Source organism: Lissotriton helveticus, chromosome 7 (genome assembly GCF_964261635.1).
Source record: "Lissotriton helveticus chromosome 7, aLisHel1.1, whole genome shotgun sequence".
Taxonomy (NCBI): Eukaryota; Metazoa; Chordata; class Amphibia; order Caudata; family Salamandridae; genus Lissotriton; species Lissotriton helveticus.
In genome coordinates, this window is record NC_136068.1 from 1,104,782,457 (window position 1) to 1,104,796,130 (window position 13,674).

Below are 13,674 nucleotides of genomic sequence, written 5' to 3' on the forward strand. Positions count from 1 at the left end.
TGATCAGCTACTAATTCAGACCCCTCGGTTTAATCGCCATAGGCTGGGTGGGAGCTCTTTTGTTCGTAAATCAGGCTTGGCTTGGAATATCCTACCGCTGGCTCTTCGGAGTGTCCATGATCCTTTGCTCTTCAAGAAAAAATTAAAAACGCTGCTTTTTTAGCTTTTGATCTGAGTGTGGACTAACCTTCTGGAGCAAACGCCGGGACACTTTGAGTAGCCGTGCGCTGTACAAATTTAATAAACAAAATTTAATATAACATAACGTATTGCTCATAAGAAAGAGTGGGTTTGGGTATGTATGATGGCAATGAACAAGTTCCAGACCACTGCTGAGACCTAAGGAATCCTTTAGCACTGTAGAAAACAGAATGACCAGGTTGTACCTTGGCTTATCTAGGCACAGAATTGGATAGTGTGCCCATGCCAGCGAAGTTACCACAGCAAAGTTAGAAGACACATTTTTGATCAAGTGGTGGATGCTCACAAGATGTAATGAGGAAGGTGCAAGTGTCAATGGACAACTTCAACTTTGCATGCATGTTAAAAGAACTGGCACTACAATCTGTAAGAAATTGGGGTTTGAAATATCTGGTGCAAAGCTTCTGTATTACAGGCTGAGATTGGCTGTGCATTTCAGATCCAATACGAAGGTATGAAGATAAGTTCTGCAAAATTTAAACCATGTTATAGTGTGGTCCTTGGATGATGAAATGCTATGGCTGATTCAGGGCAGGCGGCGTTAGTTTGAACAATAATGTTGTGAATGCTTTGTCTCGTTGGAAGTGACAGATATGTGGGAGGCTGGCTCCAGGAGCAGATGCAATAAAGGAAGAACTGCTGCAGAGTGATTACTGGGTGATTAACGGTGTGAGAGTTAATGGGAAAAATCCTTGGCAAAGATTACAGAGAGGACTTATCAGCAGGCCTGGAAAGAATTGGTGGATTACAGCAGAGGGGCTCGTCAGTAAGCAGGAATTTGGCTAGAAGGGAGGACGTGGTTTATTTGATCATTCGTTTAAAACTCAAGTCTGCCAAGACCGAGGTTTTAAAATTTGGCAACAATTCACGGATGTGGACACCAGAGTGGTAGCTGGAGGATCTGGGCCTATGTCCAGTACCCACAAGAAAAGCCAAGAATCTCAGAATTTTGGTGGATAATAAACTTACTATGGGGGACTAAGTGAGTATGGTGACCTCAGCCTGCTTGATGGTTCTTAGAATAGTCAGGAAAATTAAGTTCTTCCTGACTGAGAGTAACCTTAAGACGGTGGTGACAGCATTTATAATGTCGCAATGTGCTGACCGGAACACCTAGGTTCGTCTCTGTCAAGGGAGTATTCAAGAAACTGCACTGGCTCCCAGTAAAGCTAAGAACACGCTTTAAGGCATTGTGTATCGTCTTTAAGGCTGTTAATGGAACAGGACCTGAGTTTCTCAAACGTAAACTTTTATGGTATGTTCCAGGTAGACTTTTACTGTCAACAGGTTCCAAACAAGTGTAAATCGCCCCATTCAAAAAAACAAATTGGGGAGGTAGAAGCTTTGTTAATTGCACTTCTAGAGCATGAAATGAAGTCCTGTTTCAACTTAGAAATGCCCTAGATCTCATTTCTTTCCGTAAGGGCCTGAAGACATGGTTCTTTTCTCACTATTAGGCCCTCAGCTTCCCCAGGTAATCAGTGCTTAGCGCCAGGACACCCAAGGGTAATTGTGCGCTCTATAAGTATAAATAACATAACATAACATGTCATTGATCAATAGCGGTGTTTTAGTAGTTAAGTTTGCTGGTAAGTTAGCAGGGACTTCTTTGTATGTGAAATATTTTGGTGATATAAACTGACACCTGGAGATGTAGATAAGAGTATGTTGCCAAATTGGGCAAGAACGAGGAACTGTGAGATCTCAGAAGCATCTTATAACATCAGATATTTTGGTGAAAATGTTGGCCCAGTTGCATGAAGTATGTGCATTTTTTCTTTCAGAATGTTTTGTTTAGCTTGTGCATGGTTTAGTCTAACTTGGAGCTGTTAGGTTTAAGAGTTGTTAGGTATCACAACATGACATAAAATGCTTTTTTAAATACTTTTTTTTCAAAGAAATTCAGAGTTGTAGTGTGACTGAGGTAGTGACAAACAGACCAGAAGAGTAAAGACGGGTGGATCTTATTGAGGGAGGTCTCGTAGTCCTTTGTGTTCAATAACTGCATCGTGGAATTACCATTGATTATGAGACCCAGGAGACCAAGTGGATAGATTGTTTTTTTGTCATTGGGATGGAACTAGATTATCAGCTTTTATTTATTGCATGTGATGAGAAAGGTTTTGCACTGGCTAGTTCTAGACATGGAATAATTTGACATACATTCCTTTAGGATTGGTGTGGCAATGAAAGCAGAAAGTATGGATTTTTCTAGGGCTGAGATTAGGAGGTTACAGTTTTTCGGTTGGAATTGTTATACGAGATATATTAGATCTAATTACCCGAACTAGGTGTTATTGTTAATTAGTTTGTTCTTTGTTTCGTTTCAGGTTGCCTTCAGGCACCATTATTTGCCAAGCTACAATTTGGAAGACTGGTCACGTGCTCATGCCGAGGGCAGCTAAATAGGAAGAGTCTCGGCCTTGTGGCAAATGCTATGGAATCAGGTCTGCTATTTATCTGGTGCAATAGTGGGACAAGAGTGGCATGCATTAGGGGCAGTTGCTACTTTGGCTCGAGGAGTGGTCAGTGTTCTTGTTTTTTGGTGATCCATCTCAGCGAGAATGATTTACTTCAGTTTCTGTTTTAGTTCTTTTAAAGGTGATGAAGTCTGGCTTACCGTGGATCAACAAGTTGTAGGCAAGGACACATATTCCTTGGATATAGTTTGTCCAACAAAGTTTGGTGTGGAGCCTTCAATCATAAAGCCATCGACAAAGTGCATAGAAAAGAAAAACGGGAAATGCGGGTTTTTGTAAGCTCCAAGATTTTGGCTTAATTTATCTCGGGAAAATTGTGGGTCAAGTTCTTAATTTTCATCCGCTGGGCTGCATTTATTTGTCCCTACTGGGCAGTAAGCTGTATTTGATAAAGCTAAGGGCAAGGAAGATGGAGGTTACATTTTACGGGTGCAAATGGCACAGTTGACGATTGTTTGAGGGGTTGTTGGTCCAGCTGTGAATGCTGTGCAACTAGTTTGGTGGGGCAGGAAAACACCTTGGAAGTATTTTACCTTTTTGGCATTAGTCTAATGAGGGGTGGAATATTTAAAGCCGAACATGCCCAGCTGAGGTGGGAAGGTGGACATAGTTTTTAGGATTGGGTGGTGTGAATTGGTTGGGAGTTTGGCGGAGTGAGAGCGTTCATATGAGTGTGAACTCTTGAAAGTGGATAGTTTGTTGGGGGTATGTTGAACAATGGGATGTATTTAGGTTGGTATAGGGTTAGGAGATGTAATTTCTATTAGTGAGTTGGGGTATTTATTAATGTACACATCTTGTGTTTTTGCTCACTAAACTGTCCTAATATATTTATTATATAGTTTAGTTTTATATAGCATGAACTCGACCCGAAGGTATCAGAGCGCTTTACACAAGCACAAGTTACGTTACACAAGTTCACATGTATTTTTGTTAGGCACGGGGAGATTAAGAGATTTACCCAGAATGACAGGATGTTGTGGGTTCCTGCCTAGACTAGAACCTGTTCCCCAGCTACGAGGTCACCTGCTCTAGCAGTAAGGCCACGTACTTTCCCTAATGAAGCAGCCTTTTGCATTTTAGTGAGGATTATGTGTCTGCTTTAACATCTCGTACAATACAGTGTTGCATCTGGAATAAGCAAGACTGTGTTATGTATATTTTGCCTCTTTGTCATTCAGAGCAGAACAGTACAGAGCTTTGGATCCGTTTACGTGAAAAGCAATTGGAAACAATGTATTGAAATGATTAAAAAGCAAGGGTGTAGAATTAAATGGGTCTGTAATAAAGCAATAGGATGAGGGTGTGCCCATTTATACTACAGGGGGACCATACAAGTTTCCTGTGGTAAAATCAAGCTACAAGAGGGATGAAAAATACTTGATTGCTAGAGAAGATATTCCATTAAAGTCAATGTGGTTATTGAGACAGGTAAAGAGTGAAAAACTGCATTCCATAGTTTAAAAAGGCCCTGACAGGGATGGGACACTGACGCTTGAGGTGTGTGTCTCTACATCCACTGTACAGTAATAGCAAACCGCATTTTTCATACTCACTGGCAACGTCTTGAACATTCAGTACCTCAAGAAGATCTACTGACCTGAGTTTGACCGAATGTTTCTTGTTTGAGCTGGTCTGGTCATACGACTGGGAACAACATCTCTCAATGGACCCATATTTTCCAATGGTCTGGATAAAATCTTTGCTGAGTTCAAAGTGAAGCCCTCGTCAACTTTGGTTTAAAGTCCATGTAATTCTACAATAGTATCATTTATTTGAGCAAAACGTGGAAAAACTGACCACCTCTATAATTTATTGGCCTGATGAGCTGACTGCTGATCCATTCAAACTCAGATATTGGGGTGCGCCTGTGTTCTGCATTTCCAGCTGTTACCACCTCAAAAGCTTGGTTGCTCTAGAAAAGGCTTTTATTGTTGAATAATCATGGTGGCACTTCAGAGAGGCATGATAGTACATATATAGCACACTTGCTAGCTTTAGCTTTATCCAGCAATAGCACCTCTCCTGAAAGTTTAGAAGGTCTGGGCCCATCCTCGATACATGCAATACCCAAATACGGCATCTGTATGACTATTGACCGGACAGACGACTATTAAAGTGGAAGGGCCTTCCCCAGCGTGTTTTCTTCTTTAAAACCATGTCATGAATGGCTGTCTTCTTTGAGACATGTGCCGTACAGCGACAGAGGACTGATGAAGATTTGAGTGGTATCTTTCAGGGTTGAAATCGCCTTTGAAATATGGTTTTGCAGTGTTTGTCCACTTTACTGTAGTAGTCTCTTCCAGATTCTAGATGGCAGTTTGCATGGTTGTTTCCTCTGAGGAACTCAGTTGCCTCGTACTGAAATTTTTCTGAGGAATGTGGCTGACTCTTATACAAATCGGTGGACAGGCAAAGCCACAAATCATGATCAGATAGGGAATAGAGCATACATTATAGCCAGTACAAGTGGTCCTAACAATTCTCTGAAGACCCTCAGGTCCCATGTTCATCAAGTGCCAGTCTAGTTACTTAGAACCTTGCACCCATGTACGCAGCATTAAAGGCCAATCATCATCAAGTCTCCCATCTAACAGTGGAGTCAAACTTTGCTCTAAATGCTTCAAGTAAAAGTTTCTACTTTCACATTTCTCAATCTATGAGTTCCCAGAAAATCTACTTTAGATTCTGGAGTTCAGAATTCCTATCTATGCTTAATTTGTGCCGGTGGTTTCCGGTGCTGAGCACGGCACTTAATAGTCAACATCGGCTCTAATGGGAGTCAGCCACTTGGGGTGCTGTTCGCTACTTTTGAAATGAACACAACAGCAGTTATTTAATATGAATTTAAAATGAGAAATGCCTGCTGCCTACCATTCCGATACCTTTTAGTGGCCTGGAATAGTCTGTACTGTCACACTTTTAGGAGTGAAATGGCTAGTGGTTGTACTGGTACAGTCATTAGCAGCGCTGTCAGGGCCAATGGGCAATGCAAGCTGCTTTGGCCACCTAACGAGGGCCGTGGCACTTCGATTTGTTTTTACAAATGAAGCACTGATAGTATGGTAATAATATTCAAATTAGCCATTCAAAGAGCAGACTCAACAAACCTGAGTTGAAGTTCGGCCTTTAATGCATACGTTTTGTTATTACTCAAATCAATTCTAATGCAATTTATTGATTTCAGAAGGATGAAAAGTTTATTAAGACCTACTCGGAAATACACGGGTGACTTGCATTTTAAATACAGATTAGAGGGCCCTTAACTCACAATAGAACGTGCCGGCAGATTTGTCCTAAAATTCTTCTGAAGCTTCTCCAGGCAACATAAAAACATTGTGCTAAACTGAGGGCACTTTAAAAATTCTATTAACTCAGACGAACAGACGTCTTTTCATTGGGTTTAGTTATGGTACAGCCTTTTGCAAAACGATGATTTTATGACTTGGCAGAGGAGCAGATATTCCCAAGTTGAAATTGTTCTGAATCTTTTATGTCTCAATTAATGTTAGCTAACACCAGCTGGCTGTCTTTAAAATCTATGTATACGAAAGACAAGCAATTGATTCAGTACAGGAAAAGATCACGGCTGTGGGTAATGTGTTCTCCTGGATCTAAGCCTTCCACAGGAGAGCTTATGACAAAGATGCTGTGCAGCTCGCAATTTACATCGAAGTTTACGTTTTATTTTGGGGGTTTTGTGCTCCCTGTTGATTAACCCGTTTCACAACTCTTGTTTAGACAGAATTAAGAGAAGGCAGTACAGAAACAGGCTCTTCTGATACCAAAAAACTATACATTACTTACAGCCCAAAGACTACTGAACATGCTTTGGAGAAATATTGGAGTAAAGAAGTATGGGGTACTTCGTGTATTTCTGACAGAACATTTGGCTATTTGGGAGAGGATACCACTACCAATGTAATATGCACACAATTTGGTTAGGTTACAACACAGTTCTAAGTAAATATTTGCTTAACCCCGGGTGGCTTTGGCAAAAACAGCATGCAGTTCCCATGAGAAATGCCTGCTAGGTTCAAGCTATACCAGATAACATTAGAATAAAGAACTACAGGGGGGTGGGCAATGGGGGGTGCGGCCGACCTATTTGCTAGGGCCGGTTTCGGCTGATTTTGTTACGGGGGCCAATATTTCCACCCCCTGTAACAAAAACGGCCCTCCATGGGTCCCAAACTGGCCCCTAAGCTGGCGGCTCACTGGGGAGACGTCCGGTGCCCGCTACAGCCAGTCTGCTCATACCTGAGATATCCTTCAGTGCTAGAACGGGGTTACCCTTCTGCTGGAAGTCTAGGAGTGTCTCTGGGCTTGAATCGTTTAAATTCCAGATACCTCTCGAGATCTCCACTTCAAAAGCAATAGATGTAATGGCTGCCGTTTATGTTGCCATCTGTTTCTGTCCCCCTTGCAGATGACAAATCCCTGACAGGTGGTCATTGTTTACACCACTTCAGTCTTCCTGCCCAAAGAGGCAGTCTCATTGTTCTCTAGAGGCCGTATTATGGAAAGAGCCCCAGGGGCCCAATGGCGTGTGCACCCACTTTACAAGCCCCTGAGGCACTTGGGTATTACAGGAGGGAATGCAGACGGTTGTGAGGCTCTTTCTGTATTACAGATAGCACTGGTGAACAGGTAGCAGTAACACTATCAAATGAGGACATTCGCTTATTTGCATGGGGGCGTGGACAGAATCACTCTGTCTCTCTGCCCATGTGGAGGTATTCTTGTCCTCAGGAGGTTCACTGAAAGGGCGCCACAAAATGGTGGTGCACTGTCTGTGCACCTCCACCCCTAATGGCATCCCTCTACAGGGGTAAAAGAGGGTCTCATAGACCCCCTGACATCTCTCTCCAGGTGGGTCACTTGATGCACTTGCCTGCAAGGGGATCTCTAATGAGTTGCTGCCTGCACAGAGAAACACGGAGCAGCTTTTAAACAGCTGCACCATATTTCACTTGAATGTGCTGCTACCAGCACAGCACAAGTTTGCGGCTGCTCTTCATAATTGGGTGCACTTTCCCTGTTTTCACCCGGCGCACCTGCTTAAAGGTGCAACATGGAGCAAACAGGGAAAGAGCGCCCTTTTACTAATAAGTAACTAAGGGCCAGATGTAGGTAATTCTATTTTACCGACTCATAAATACCGAATTTTACCGATTCGGTATTTATGAATTGGTAAATTAGAAGTTCCGAGATTTAGGTAAATCCAGATGTTGATTTACCGAATCGGTAAAAGTCGGTATTTACCGATTCGGTAAATACCGACCGGTAATACCCAATCATTCCTATGGGCTTTGAAGCCCATAGGAATGAATGGGCATTACCGATTAAATAACGATTTTCACAAGGGTGCAGGGGGTGTCACTTTGACACCCTCTAGCACCCCCAAAACAGGTTCGGGTGCCATGTGGCAGGCATACCTGCCCTAAGGGCAGGTCTGCCTGTCATATGGCACAGGTGTGCATGCACACATGTGCATGCACACCGGAATCGGTATTTTACCATCAAATAGAATTTGATGGTAAAATACCGATTTTGTAATGCTTGTGGGACTCAGAAGAGTCCCACCTACATATCAATTTTACCGAATCGGTAAAAATACCGATTCGGTATTTTACAGAATCGGTAAATTTACCGATCGGTAAATTTACCGATTCTGTAAAATACAGGGCCCTACATCTCAAATTGCATTTACCTGTCGGTAACGGCCGAATTTGGCCGTTACCGACCGGTAAATGCCTACCTACATCTGGCCCTAGGTGTCTAGTGGTTAACAGCCATTTGCAACTGTATTTCAAGCTCTAGATCACAACTACTGGGCAAGCCGGTTCTAAGTCGGTTGCCCTCAGACAGTACAAAGTAACATTTTTAAACGTTGCTTTTCCACTAAACATAATGAAAATCTATTTCAACCATTAAATTCGATTTTAATCACAAGGGGAAAAAACTTTGAAAGAACTTAGAGCATTTTCTCAGGAGATGGTTTATAAGACAGGCTTTCATTTATAATGAGGATTGCTCGTGGAAAAAGCAGCAATGCTTACAGAGTAATGCGCAGGGTTTGCAATGTTCATTGTGGAGACCCACCTTTGCTTAATATGTAGCATGTGGTTGCTTTTTATAATTAGTACCCACCATTATGGGCTAAACAAAATGTTCTTAGAGGTCATTTACCTAAAATAAAAATGTAGGCCTTTTCTACATGGGAAAACATATTTCCTTGCCAGGTGTTATTAAAATTGCATCCCGGCCAGAGCCACACGCTGTGGTCCTATATGTAGCTGGTATAAATACTCATTGCTGGACATATATCATATTTTACTTCCATGCCGCTTGTGCATTTTCTCCACTAACTTATGATGGTCTTCCTAAAAAGTCAATTAGGTGGAACCAATGCAAAATTCATGTTAAGAGATAAGTACATCCACTGTGACACTATTTGGCAGAATTATAGCTCAGAGAGAGCTAAAGCAAGCAAACCCAATCAGGAATAGGATGGAGGACCACTACAAAATGTCTTTTGTTACAATTTCAATGAGCTGTCAAGTTATTTGTTGCACGTTAATTTTGTAACATGTCTCCCCATCATTTTAACCAGGTTTTAAAACGTTTGATACTGAGTAGTTACATACACAAAAAGTATTTCTTTCTTGTAATGAACTACTATAATATGCACAAAATAAATATGTTGTGATAAGTATCTCCTTTCTGCTGATCACTGTTTATCTTAGAAAAACAGATCATAATAATCACACCCTCTTCGCTGGATTAACTAATCAACTCACCAGAAGATAGAAAACCATCCAGAACTCAGCAGTCAGACACATCCTTAACATCCCACACAAAACTCACATAACACCACACCTCAGGAGGCTCCACTGTCTCCTGATCAAGATCACTTCAAACTACACACACACACATGCACACGCAAACATTCAAGGCTCTACGAATCTTAAGCCCCCACCTACTTAAACAGCACATCTCCTTCCACCAACAACCCAAACATATCTGCTCTGCAGGAGTCCTAGTTGCACACATGGCACGAGTACACAGAACCAGATCTGGATGAAGGATGTTCTCCTATGTCGCTCCAAATTTGTGGAACAACCTCTTACTTCACATCTGTCACCTTCCAAGACCTGACTTTTTAGTTAACCAACCTGCCCAAGCAGAGCTAGGCACACACACCTGCTAAGCACCAAGGCACGCCTGTGGAAGATAGTGTGCTTTACAATACACATGATATAACATAATGGAAAACCAGTTCTGGTTTTTATTGCTTATAATACAGCTGTGTTAATTCTCCTTGATCTGATGTAAGAAATCCACAGTAATATGCCGTTTCATTTCAATAACTACATCCAATTTTTTTTTAGGAGGAAACATCACAAGTCAACCGTAATAAGAAAGTAGACGGTAAGAACCAACTCTCTTGGACCAAGTATTCTTTCCAAATATTATACAACTCCACTTCAATCTTCAAACATCAACACACTCAAGGATCTCTCAACGACCACAAACATGGACCCAAAGAACAATTATAAACACATTGATTAAAAACTATAACTGGTATAAAAATAATTTTATTAAAAAAGATATTTTCTTAGGAAATGTTTGTAGTTAAAATCGAAATGACACAAATGTAACTGAGAGAGCGCCATTTACAGTGAAATTTGTAGGGGTGCAGCATATGTACAAGTAGTCAGCACCCGCATATATAAAGGCCTGTTAATCATAGTTAGATGCAAGATGTGAAAAGTGCTAAAGTGAATTGGTATCAGAATATGTGCAGAGCCATCGTTACAAAGTGCAATCCATGCTTGCTGACATATATAGATGCTTTTAAAATGAAACCTTCTCCTAATGCAACGTGTGTTTAACAATGCAATAGAACTTGAGATCTGCTTTGTCTGAAACGTAACGAATTACATATATATATATATATATATATATATATATATATATATATATGATTTGCTTAAAGTAGAAGATGCATTTATTGTTTAAGGTTTGATGTCTAGTGAACTAAGAGAACAAGTTGATATAAAACGTTGGGCCTAAAACCCAAGCAGAGGCCTAGTTAATGGAAACAGTGCAGGCCTGTTGAGAAATGTCTTGTTTAAACATTGAGCTGTAGACAGGATGGATAGATGTGACCTTTAAGAAATGTTGCAATAATCATAGACTGCGAGTTATTTGCGTGTATTCCTTTGCAGGCGCCTCATCAAGCAGATAGTAGAGTAGAAGGGCCCATTGTGTGAGTATGTTAGGATTCTAGACTCAGACATGGAGGAGTAGACCAGGAATTTACAGAAGCAACTTGAAAGGATGAAGAGCCTGAGACCCAAGGACGGCTGAACGGACAAAGATGAATCCTCGCCATGTGGAATTTTACAGAACTCAACACCTTCTTCATGGGCGTAGCTATAGGCGTGTCATTAACATTGTGGGGTTTTGTATTAGGGACAGCACCCCGAGGGTGGAGGCAGAGCAGATGGCTGAGGAGCTAGAGAGAGCGGTTGCATGGGCAAGGAGCTTAGCAGCAGTGATGGAAATTTTAGTCTAAGAGAGAAGGTGGCGAACTTCTTAGGAAGTCTCCATGGCTGACACCTTTGGTTAGGTTGGGCTATTGTTGAGTAGGGATGTCATCTAGCCTAGAGTAGGGACAGACTAATCTGAATTAATGTCTTTTATCCTGATGAGCACCAGAACACAAGTTATAGCTATCCTGTTTAGTTTAATGGTTCTGGAATTGATTCTCGTTCTTTTCATAAGTCGATTGAGACTTTTCCGTAGGATTATATTTGTACTAGTACCAGTTTATCTTCTGAACCTCTTGTTGAGGTGCCTGTATCTTCAGTTATTTTTGGTTATGTAATAAACCTTTTAAATTCAGTCCTTAGTCAGTGGTTCTTTGGGGAAAGCGATTGGGTATCTTGAAATTGATTTATTTGGTTGAGACCAGATTGCCTAAATTCACTCTATGACAGGTAAAAAGGTCCAGTCGACCTGTGACGGGATTCTGGAGAATGGTAAGCAGACTCTAGAGGTGAAGTCCCGCCTTTTCAGTTGGTAGCAGTGTAGGATGGTTTCCTTCTAGAGAAAGGGTAATCTAGAAGTAGGTTGAGATTTCCCCGAGGCCCGTAGAGAAGAACATGAAGAGTGTCCAGAGAGCCACGGATGGAGGATGGCGTTCCATGGAATCTGACGGAGAGTAACAGTGCGGCGGAAAGCAGCAGGTCGGAGGAGAGTGAGTATGAAAAGGGTCATGCGTTGCTAGATTGCGGTGTTATGTTGTGTCATTGTGTTGTAATGTCTGGCGGAGTTGAATGCCTGTAGTGTGAAAGGAGATCAGGTTGTGAGCGCGCGCAACCGGTGAAAATCTTAAGCTCAAGGAGAGTTTAAGTGGTTGGGGTGTATCGAACATCCAAAGTAATTGTCGACTGTTGTGAGAGGGGGTCATGAGGTACCATTGATCGCCCGAAGGACTGTGTGGGTAACGGACGCTGGTCGGAAGTTACCGGAGGTTAAAGAGGTGATTGTCTGTTCACTCGCGGACAGGCATTCGCCGGGAAAGGTGACAATTACAGTTAGACTGTGGCCGTACAGTCAGGGAGGTGGTTGCTTGATCGGAAGTAATAATTTCTAGTGTATGATTGGGACGCATGCGTGACCGGTGACACATCGTAGAAAAGAGGGGAACTGCTGCGAAATGGAGACGAGTGACGTCAGAAGGAGCCGCGCTGGGATAGGGCGGTTAGTGTGAAGCCGCGCTGAGATTGGTGGATTGTCATCAAGAAGTAAACGAGGGTTGTAAACAAGGAAACGTTGTGGGTTTCATCATGAAATGTTTTAAAGTATTGCGGAAATGTTTCAAAGGAGAAAACAAGATAGAACCTCGGGGTGGGGAGGAGGCTCCACCCGAGGATACTCCAGCTTATTACATGGCAACGAATGTTGGGTTGCATACCATATTGTGGCTTGATAATTGGTGTAAGATGACAGATGGAAATGAAGAATTGACTTTTCCTAAATATGGAACGTTTAGACTAGAAGTGTTATACCAGTTGAAAGCAATTATGGCTGCATTGCGACCTTTGCTCAGACCAACACAGTTTGAAGCGCTCAATGCATGGATCAGGGCAGCCCACGACAGGAACAGAGACAGGAGACAGGAAAGAGTGAAGTGATCGGTAAGGGCGGTTCAGGAAGCGAGATGGGATGCCATGGAAAAGAGATGGAGGGTACAGACCATTACAGTAGATAAGTTGTATCCGTTACTGGAAAGTACAGGGGATGGGAGGAAAAAGAGTACAGAAGATGAAGACAGCGAGACAGATGACAGCCTGATAGAGAGGCTGTTGTCAGAAAGGCCACCCCCATACAATCCAGAGCTAGAGGGAACGCAACAACCGAGAAAGCATTGGGAAGCCCCAACAGGGGAAGGCGGAGTTCCAATGGGGAACGGATTGGACACAATAGGGGACAAGTTTACCCCAGATAAGGGAGAAAAGGCACCTCCACCCTCACCGGTAAATAGAGTAGTGGGAAGATTTACAGTACAGAAGGTACGGGTGGAAGAGGGTGTCCATTCTCAGAAACTGCCAGACGCACTTACAGTACCGGTTACTATAGGTCCCATAGTATCAGTGTACAATCCAGAACCGACACATCATGAGAATTTACCCCAGATGGGGAGTGAGAGAAGTGCAAGCGATGGTAGAACTCATGTGGCAGATGGGTGGAAAACATTACCTAGACCTGTAGAACGGAGCACCCCTTTGGTAACATCGGCAGACCCTTCGGAAGACAAAGGGGGTTGGAGGGGATCGATGGACCTGAGAGGACCAAGGCTGAAGTCGATGAGGGAGTAAAGGCCAGATTTGAGAACTTGGCAAACAGTTGTGGACACCCAGAGCGACAGGTCGAGGAATGTGTTTGGGTCGGAGAACGAGGAGAATAGGATGGTTTCTCA